This window comes from Otolemur garnettii, unplaced genomic scaffold (assembly GCF_000181295.1).
Source record: "Otolemur garnettii isolate 467f Iridium unplaced genomic scaffold, OtoGar3 scaffold00133, whole genome shotgun sequence".
Taxonomy (NCBI): domain Eukaryota; kingdom Metazoa; phylum Chordata; class Mammalia; order Primates; family Galagidae; genus Otolemur; species Otolemur garnettii.
In genome coordinates this window covers 2,532,802-2,541,931 of record NW_003852528.1, presented here as the reverse complement: position 1 = coordinate 2,541,931, position 9,130 = coordinate 2,532,802, and the positions used below count along the sequence as shown (strand labels likewise).

The 9,130-nt window shown below is 45.6% G+C and overlaps 1 non-coding gene across 1 annotated transcript; it reads left to right on the top strand.

Annotated features, from left to right (window-relative positions):
• Positions 1-6,189: 6,189 nt before the first annotated feature.
• On the top strand, positions 6,190-6,296 carry LOC111727959. Its single transcript, XR_002775380.1, has one exon. It is a non-coding gene; the product is annotated as a U6 spliceosomal RNA (small nuclear RNA).
• The last annotated feature ends 2,834 nt before the right edge of the window (positions 6,297-9,130 follow it).

Below are 9,130 nucleotides of genomic sequence, written 5' to 3'. Positions count from 1 at the left end.
AAAAAAAAAAAAAAAAGAAGTGAATGGATGCACAGGACCCAAGCACCATGGAAGAAGGAGCAGAAAAGGGCTCAAGAAAGAAAGTCAAAGACACCAAGCATACAGATACAGTGCGGTGGAGAGGGGTCTGCAAGGCTCTGCCCTGATCAGCAAGCGAAACGTCAGGAGCCAGGTGAGGACAGGGTCAGCTGCAAAGAGCTGAAGAGTAAATGGGATGTGATAGGAGAATGAGTCAACTATTGTAAAAAAGCTGAGAAAAGAGGCGCTAAAAGGCACATAAGAGCAAGTTCACAGAAGGAAACTGAAAATAGAAAAAGTGCTGGAGGAGATGAGCGAGAATGGGGTTAGGAGCAAAGGTGAGTGGGGAAGTTGACAGGTGGGGAGAGATTTCATTCTTGAAATTGACAGAGAGTGCCAAAAAGTGTATACACATTTTAAGAAAGGAAACAACCGTGTTAAAATTGCAATACTCAATATATGCCAGTAACAAAAGATGAATACAAGTCACGTGTGAGCTGCTCTTACAGTTGCAGAAGTCAAACGTGATTTGAGTGTTACAAATTTAATACTATTTTTTCCTTTCTTAAAATGGGTATATCTTTTCTTGGTATCCTCTGTATTTGCAAGGTTGTAAAGATGGGCGCTGGAGGGAGCCCAAGGACAAATGACAAGGTGATTCATCTTAAGCATTCTTGGGGCCAATTGAGCAGCTACAAGGTTTGTGTTTGCAGATAGAGCAAGGGCAGTGGTGGAAACAGAGACAAGTTAATGTGCAGTGTGGCTGTTGGTACCCAGGAATAAGAGGGCACCCCACACTGAAGACTGGATGGTGCAGCGTGCAGTGGCACTACCACCATTTCAGCTGGCTGGTAAGCCCGGAACAGATAATCTAGCAGGATGTCTGGGCTTCAAAGACACGTGCCTGATAATGACCAGACATTTGAGGAATGCTATCTCCAGGGTGATAACACAGGCAACAAATAGAATTCCACCTAAGGGGAAAAGGTAATAGAGCTATCAGAGCAAATCTCCAATAGAGAAAGATCTACAGGAAGATAAATGGATATTTTATCAAAAAAAAGTGGGCAGTTGTGAAACAAGAACAAAAATGATGAAGAAAGAGACATTAGACTTTAAAATTGTACTTATTGAAGTTTAAAAACAATTGGGTTTTCAGGGCTGGGAGGAGGGAGGGCTGGACAGGCAGAGCATAGAGAATTCTTAGTGCAGGGAAACTATTTTGTATGATAATGAGAGATCCCTATTGTGTAGTTGTTAAAACTTACAGAACCTACAACAATAAGGGTGAATCCTAATGTCAGCTGTGGGCTAGGGGTGATTATGATGTGTCAGTGTAGTTCATCAATTGTAACAATGTACCACTGTGGGTGTTAAATTCATCACTAACTATTTTCTTATTTTATGTTGTTGCAAATAGAATTTTTTTCTTAATTTCATTTTTAGATTTTTCATTGCTAATGTATATAAACACCTGATTTTTGCACATTGACCTTAAATAGTTCAACCTGGAAAATGCACTTTTATCTTCAGTGAGCTCTAAGATCAACACAACCTTACAAGTGGGGTCTTCCAGGGAACTACCAGATTTGTTAAATAATGATGCATCTCTCTTATGAATGTGTAGGTGATTATATATTGGTTTCATAATGGTATTGAGTACATTGGAGCACACTGTACCCCATAAATGTACACAGTTATGATTTAGTTAAAGAAAAATAATGATGTGTCTCTCTGGGAATGAGCTCCCTCTGGTGGTTCCCAGGCTGTGAATTTTCACTGAGAATGCATTTCAGGATACTGTGGAGGTAGAGGGTGGGGAATGGGACTAGTCTAAATTAAAAATGCCATAAATCTCTGTTCTTACTGAGATTTATATATGTATACATTTCTTGAATAAATGTTCTACATTGCTGAAAGTCTTGTATTAATTTCCAGAGATCTTGAAAAGTGGGCAGAATTTTTGACAGTTTTCTTGTTCTGTTTATGAGAGAACATTTTTAGAAGTTCTTGGACAGCTCTCTGACATCTGTGCTATTCATACTGTCTTCTATCAGTTCTCTCTGTGTAGTTTCCTTTGTGGCTGTGTTGGTGTGACAGTACACATATGTGACTTATTAAGTCCCTGACATCAACATTTTACCACTTCAGATGAAGAAAATCTTACCTGCATTAAATACTACTTATTCTCCCTATTCTTTTTTTTTGAGACAGAGCCTCAAGCTGTCGCCCTGGGTAGAGTGCTATGGCATCACAGCTCACAGCAATCTCTAACTCCTGGGCTTGAGTGATTCTCTTGCCTCAGCTTCCCAAGTAGCTGGGACTACAGGCGCCTGCCACAATGCCCAGCTATTTTTTGGTTGTAGTTGTCATTGTTGTTTGGCAGGCCCAGGGTCCAGGCTGGATTCGAACCCCCCAGCTCAGGTGTATGTGGCTGGTGCCTTAACTGCTTGAGCCACAGGCACTGAGCCTATTCTCCCTATTCTTAAGTATCAGTTTTGAGCATCAGACAGTATAATGTTTTTAATTTCATCAAACTTTATGATTTACAAAGATTCCTCCTTCCTTCTCATTTCCTTTGTTTGAAGAATTTCCATTAGCCAATGTTTGCCGGTAGGCCTGCTATTAATGAACTTTTTTCATGTATTTATGTATGTAGAAGTGGGGTCTTGCTATGTTGCCTAGGCTGGTCTTGAACTTCTGGCCTCAGCCCATCCTCCTGGCTTGGCTTCCCAGAGTGCTGGGATTACAGACACGAAGCACACCCAACCAACAAATTCTTTTAGTTTTAATTTTTACTTTATCCAAGAATGTTTTAATTTTATTTTGATTCCTAAAAATAAGTTTTGCTGGATATAGAATTCATGGTTGATGGTTATTTTCCTTTCAGCTATTTATTTATTTATTTTAAGACAGAGTCTCACTATGTCGCCCGTGGTAGAGTGCCGTGGTGTCACAGCTCACAGCAACCTCAAACTCTTGGGTTTAAGTGATTCTCGTGCTTCAGCCTCCTATGTAGCTGGGACTACAGGCACCCGCCACAACACCCGGTTATTTTTTTAGTAGAGACAGGGTCTCACTCTTGCTCAGGCTGGTCTTGAACTCCTGAACAGGTGATCCACCCACCACGCCCCCCGGAGTGCTGGGATCACAGATGTGAGCCACCGTGCCCGGCCAGCCGTATTGTTTCAATAGTCTTTTAGCTTACTCTCTCTTCTCTTGGAACTCAAATAATGAGAAATGTTGGATCTTTCGTTACTGTCCCATTGAGGCCTTGTTCCTTCTGTCTCTCTGCTGTTCAGAGTAAATAAATTCGATTGATTGCTCCTCAAATTTATGGATTCTGCCTTTTTTACTATTGAGCCTATCCAGGAGGTTTTTTAAGTTTCTATCATTGCACATTTTAGTTCTGTAATTTCCAATTGGTTTTCTATAAAGTCTGTATTTTTTGTGGAGATTTGATTTTTTCCCCACCAAATTTAAAATGAGCTTCTGACACATACTTACCATGGGTGCTGTAAAGTCCTTGTACAATAATTCCACATGACTTACCATTGATGTCAGTCAATTGTCCTTTCTCACTGAAATTGCAGTGTTCTTGGTTCTTGGTATGATGCGTGATTTTCATTTGTATCCTGGACATTTTGTCTATTATGTTAGGAGACTGTGAATTCTTTTTTTTTTTTTTTTTTGGAGACAGAGTCTCAAGGTGTCACCCTGAGTAAAGTGCTGTGGCATCACAGTTCACAGCAACCTCAAACTCTTGGGCATAAGCTGTTTTCTTGCCTCAACCTCCCAAAGAGCTGGGACTACAGGTGCCTACCACAATGCCCGGCTATTTAGGATTTTTTTTAGTCCTATAAGTATTTGGGGGCTTTGTTCTGGGACACTTACTTTTGAAACAGTTTGACCCTTCCCAGGCTTGGTTTTAAGATTTTTGGATGGGACTAGCACAGTTTTTAAGGCTACTTTCCCATGACTTAGCCAGCACCCTTCTGCGTCCTCTACTCTCTCCTGTGGGAACAAGACTTTTCCTATCCTTTTGTGAGCTCTTAAGTGTCATTGTCTCTGCTCCTTTTAGGTGGTTCTCCTCCCCAGGTAGTGTTCTTACAGCTGTGTGTCAGTATCTGGCTGCGGGCTGGAGAGGACTTCCCTGCAGGAGTTGGGCTTGTGCCCTGTGCAGCCTCTGCTGGGTGCTCTGCCCTGGGAGTTCTGGGCCTCTCTCAACTTGATTCCACCTCAAGTCAGGAAGCCTATGGATTCCACCCAGGGCCGCCTTCACTGTGCTGAGACCTAGCAGGTCTCAGTGATCACTGTCCGGAACTGCCTGCTGTCCAAGGTCTGGAAATTGTCTTTCCATATGTATTTTCAAGTTTTTGCTTATTTCATAAAGTAGGGTAAATCCAGTCTGTGTTCTTGAAGTTGCAAGCCCAAGTCCTCTCTGTTCTTCCCATTATCATCCCTCTGATGGCTTTTGTGTCTCCTGCACTCTGGAAGTATTTCTCCATCTGTCTCCACGTGATCACCTGTTTCTCCAGCACCAGCCCTGCCCTCCATGCTGTGCACATTGCCTGCAGCCAGCTCTGTTTCACTCTTTCATTCTGTTGGCTTTTCACTTTGGTCTGTTGTCCAGTTGGGACTTTTATTCTGAGTCACAGGTGCAGGTTACTGCATTTTCCTGAATGTGGATATTTTGTTGCTGTGCTTCATTTCCAGGGTCCTGTTCTACCCTTAGGATCTCCTGCATGTTATTTCTTCTTTTTGGCAGTAGTTTTCACAGGCTCATTTACTCAAAGGAAACCCTGTTCAACCCTGACAAACCCTGTAGCATTGTCAGCTGCTGGGAGGTGGTGGCCGCTCTGCCAGCTGCTCCGTAGAGCAGACTGGCATCTGCGTTCTGTGCTCTGAAGCTTCTCTGCACTTACTCAGCATTCGGTAGTCACATCGTAATAACCTAGTGAATTACAGCAGCTGGCTAAGGTAAACCCCCTGCTCACCCCGAGTGACTCGGCAGAGGCAGGATACCCATAACAAATGCAGTCCACACCCTGGTGCTTTGGGCACCTGGAAAGATGAGGATACTTCAGGGGATGCCATCCATCTGTAAGCACAGAATAGCTTCATAGCAGCGACACGGACACTGTGTGAACTGAATCTTGAAAAGGGCCTCAGCAGGGAAGCTGTGTGTCCTGGCAGAGTGCTGTTCTGAGGCCAGGCTTCTCGGGAAGCAGCTGGCAGGGCAGACAGGGGCCCATCACAATGCACTCTGCAGGCCAGGCACAGGGATGCTTATTCTGGAAGAGGAAGACATGACATGGCCAAAGGTGTGTTTTAGAAACCAGTCTGGCAGCAAAGTGAGGAGGATGTGGACAGCCCATACCCTTTAGTGCGTTTTGGTCTCATCTGAATGTCTGGCCAGCTCTTCCTTACGCTGATTGTGGGTTCTCACTGTTATTGATCTGGGAAAGCACATGTGACACCAGTGGGATCCAGAGGGCCACTGGGCTGCACCTGTCTCCTGCCCTACCTAGAGCCCCTCACCACAGTGTTCCCAGGGGGACAGGTTTTATTTTTTTTAAACTAACTTGAGGCTCAAACTCTCAGAAATAGGAAATAAGGCTACTACCCTGCAATGCTACACCCAGGTTGTCTGCTCAACCTCCCCATGGCCCAGGGAAGGAAGGACACAGGTGGATAGGGCAATTGAGGCTGGGATAGAATTTTTTAAAGAGACGCTTGGTAATACTGATGACTGGCTTGAGACAAAATAATCTTCAGCATCAAGCACCATGCATTGCAGGGGAGTGATGAGTTGCTAGGAAGGTCATAAGGTCAGACGCTGGTCATGAAAATCCAACACCAAAAAATCATAGCACATCCAGAGAGGGGAGACCTCTGAGGCCAGAGGCCTCTAGGCATCACATAGGTCATCAGAGGGGGAAGTACCCCCAGACGTGAACTGTGGGTCCAGGCTCAATGAGGACAGAATGCAGGCTAAACCAGCATGTCTACTGTCTACCACCCACCCCTCTCCTCCCTGCTGAGGACGCATCCCAGCTAAGTGTGCACAGAGGTCCCGTTCACAGGTCTCCCCTCCTCCAGCACCAGAAGTTCTTGGGACATGCACTGTTTCCAACTGATCCTGAAATAAGCTTAAAAAAACCCAGAGTTGCGCTCACTTTGGCAGCACATATACTAAAATTGGAACAAAACAGAGAAGATTAGCGTGGCCCCTGTGCAAGGACAACACACAAATCCATGAAGCATTCCGTATTAAAAAAAAAAAAAGTTTTGGAAGAACTCTGGCTCTGTAAATTGGTAATGAAAATGAATGAGCCTTAAGCTGAAGTTTTTGGAGTGGCCATTTGTACAACTCAATATGGACAAAGAGACATTATTGACAAAGCAAGGAAGGCCCGGGGCAGTGGCTCACACCTACCATCCCAGCACCATGGGAGGCTGAGGCGAGTCAATCGCCTCACTCCGGAGTTTGAGATTAGCCTGAGCAAGAGCAAGACCTCGTCTCTAAAAATAGCCCGGTGTTGTGGCAGGCGCCTCTAGTCCCAGCTACTGGGCAGGCTGAGGCAAGAGGATGGCTTGAGCCCAAGAGTTTGAGGTTGCTATGATGTTTGCTTTGTTGTGAGGACAACAAAGTGAGACTCTGTCTCAAAAATAAAAAAAAAAAAGAAAACCAACACCCCCCCCCAAAATAAGGCAATATCGCCAAATGCCTCCATCACTGTATTTTTAAAATATTTTTAAAATATTTTTTTTTTCAAACCACAATTCTTTTTTTTTTTTTTTTTTTTTTTTTGAGACAGAGCCTCAAGCTGTCCCCCTGGGTAGAGTGCCGTGGCATTACAGCTCACAGCAACTTCCAACTCCTGGGCTCAAGCGAGTCTCCTGCCTCCGCCTCCCAAGTAGCTGGGACCACAGGCGCCCACCACAGCACTGGGCTATTTTTTGGTTGCAGCCGTCGTTGTTTGGCGGGTCCGGGCTGGGGATTCGAACCTGCCACCTTAGGTGTACGTGGCTGGCGCCTTAGCCGGTTGAGCTATAGGCGCCGAGCCCAAACCACAATTCTTTTAATAAATCAATGTTAGTAGCCCACGGACACCCAAGGCAAGACAGGATGGGTGATGAAGACGCCTCTGACGGCCTCTGCATGCTGTGGGACATTTTCTATTTGAAGCAGGGCTACAGGTGGGAGAAGAAAATGGTGTGACAGGTTTTCTCATTTTCCAAGTTCTTTGGCAAAGGAAAAGTAAAACATTTACTAAGATTATATCTTAGCATGTTACTGGACACTGTTTATTTTATAAAGAAGAGTGGACTTGTAGGAAACCTGAAAATTCTAAGATTATCTGTGGATGAAAGTGAAAAATCGTAGCTTGGTGCACTGTATCTTCTGTTGGAATTTTTACATAAATAAGCATCTGCTTGATCTGATTCAAAGCCAAGTCTGATGTTAACAGGAATCTGTAACTGACTTTTACAACCTCTCAGGGAGTAAGGTCCCAGTTAACAAAGGGAAATCGGAACGCACCATCAGGTCCAGAAGAAACTGGAGCAATTGATCAATTTTAATCTATTCTGAGACATTTTTAAGCAGTTCTTTAAAGAAGGGAGTAGGGGTCACCCGAGAATAGAACAACTCCAGGGAACAGCGAGGGGCAGGGTCTGTTCCCTGACAACCTGTAACAGATTCTGGTGATCACCACGGCCTGGTAGTTTGCCCACTGGGATTCTTTTAGAGGTAGAGAGCTTGGCTATTCAGTCTCTCTGCTGCAGTAATTTAACAAAAGAGATATGCTGGGTCTGCCCCTAGTTGGCCTCTGATGAGAGTAACCTGGCCGTGGCGAGCCCTGGGGAAGAACACTGTTGACTCCTATCCCCACAGGTTCCCAGACAAGTGTGTAAGTAGCTGAAGTCAGAGAAATGTGCACGGGTGCTGTGAAACATTTAAACTGCCAAATACTGGGAAACATGTTCCTTTGAAAAAACGTACATTTCAAAATGGGTTAGCCGTGGAAATAGTCTGATGTGGCCTCAAAGTTTCTGTATGCACTTGCGTAGTGCTGTGGCGTCTCCAGCAGGCACACAGCCTGGCTTACTTGGTGGTTGCCGGGAACCAAGTGAGCAGCCTCTGAGGCTCAGTGTGGAGGTGGAGGCAGGTGAAGACAACCCTAGTCCAAGGAGCTGGGCTCTGCCACACTGTAGTGCAGCATGTGAGAGCCACCAGGCCGTGAGGCAAGGAAGGAGGCACAGACCAGAGGTCGACATTGAGTGATGCTCTTGCCAGGGATCCTTAGCAGGATTGCAAAGGGGAGGTCACTTGCTGGTGGACATTTAGGGAAGCTCTTGGGGAGAGACAAGAACCGCCTTTTGAGAGGCTGCCCATGGAAGCTTTTCCTGGAAGAGTGTGAGTGACAACCCTCAGCTGCACCTCAGATTCTCAGTAGGACAGTGGTGGGCCCTCCAGAGCAAAGCTGAGAGCAGGAATCAGGAAAAAGATCCTGGATGTCAGAGCTGCCCAAGAGCTTCATTCCCCCAAGGCCCTGCCCACTCCCAGCTTCCCCGGCTGGCCTACTTGGCTGAGTCTACGGACTCCTATCTTCTCATCACCTATTATCAGGTTGGTCAGGGCACACAGAGGGGAGCTAGATGTGTCACTTTGCCTGAGGGTGAGGAGATGCCAAGAAGCCAGTGGGTCATAGTCACCAACAGGTCCCACCAGGCCCCAACCAAGCACCCACTCCAGGGGTCCTCAAACTTTTTAAACAGGGGGCCAGTTCACTGTCCCTTAGACTGTTGGAGGGCCAGACTGTGGGCCCCAGGACAAGTCACCTGCTAAGCAGGACAGGTAGCGGCGGCGGCAAAAACACCCAGCAGGCTGGATAAATGTCCTAGGCAAGCTGCATATGGCTCGCAGGCCGTAGTTTGAAGATGCCTGACCCACTCAGTGCCAGCGATCACTGTGATGGAGCCATCTGAGTGAGCTCCTGGAGATGGGGAGGGGTATGTGTGCAAAATATCTCCGAAGGATGCCCACAGAACAGAATGGGATGTTATCTGGATGTGCCTTTTTTTTTTTTTTTTTTTTTTGAGACGG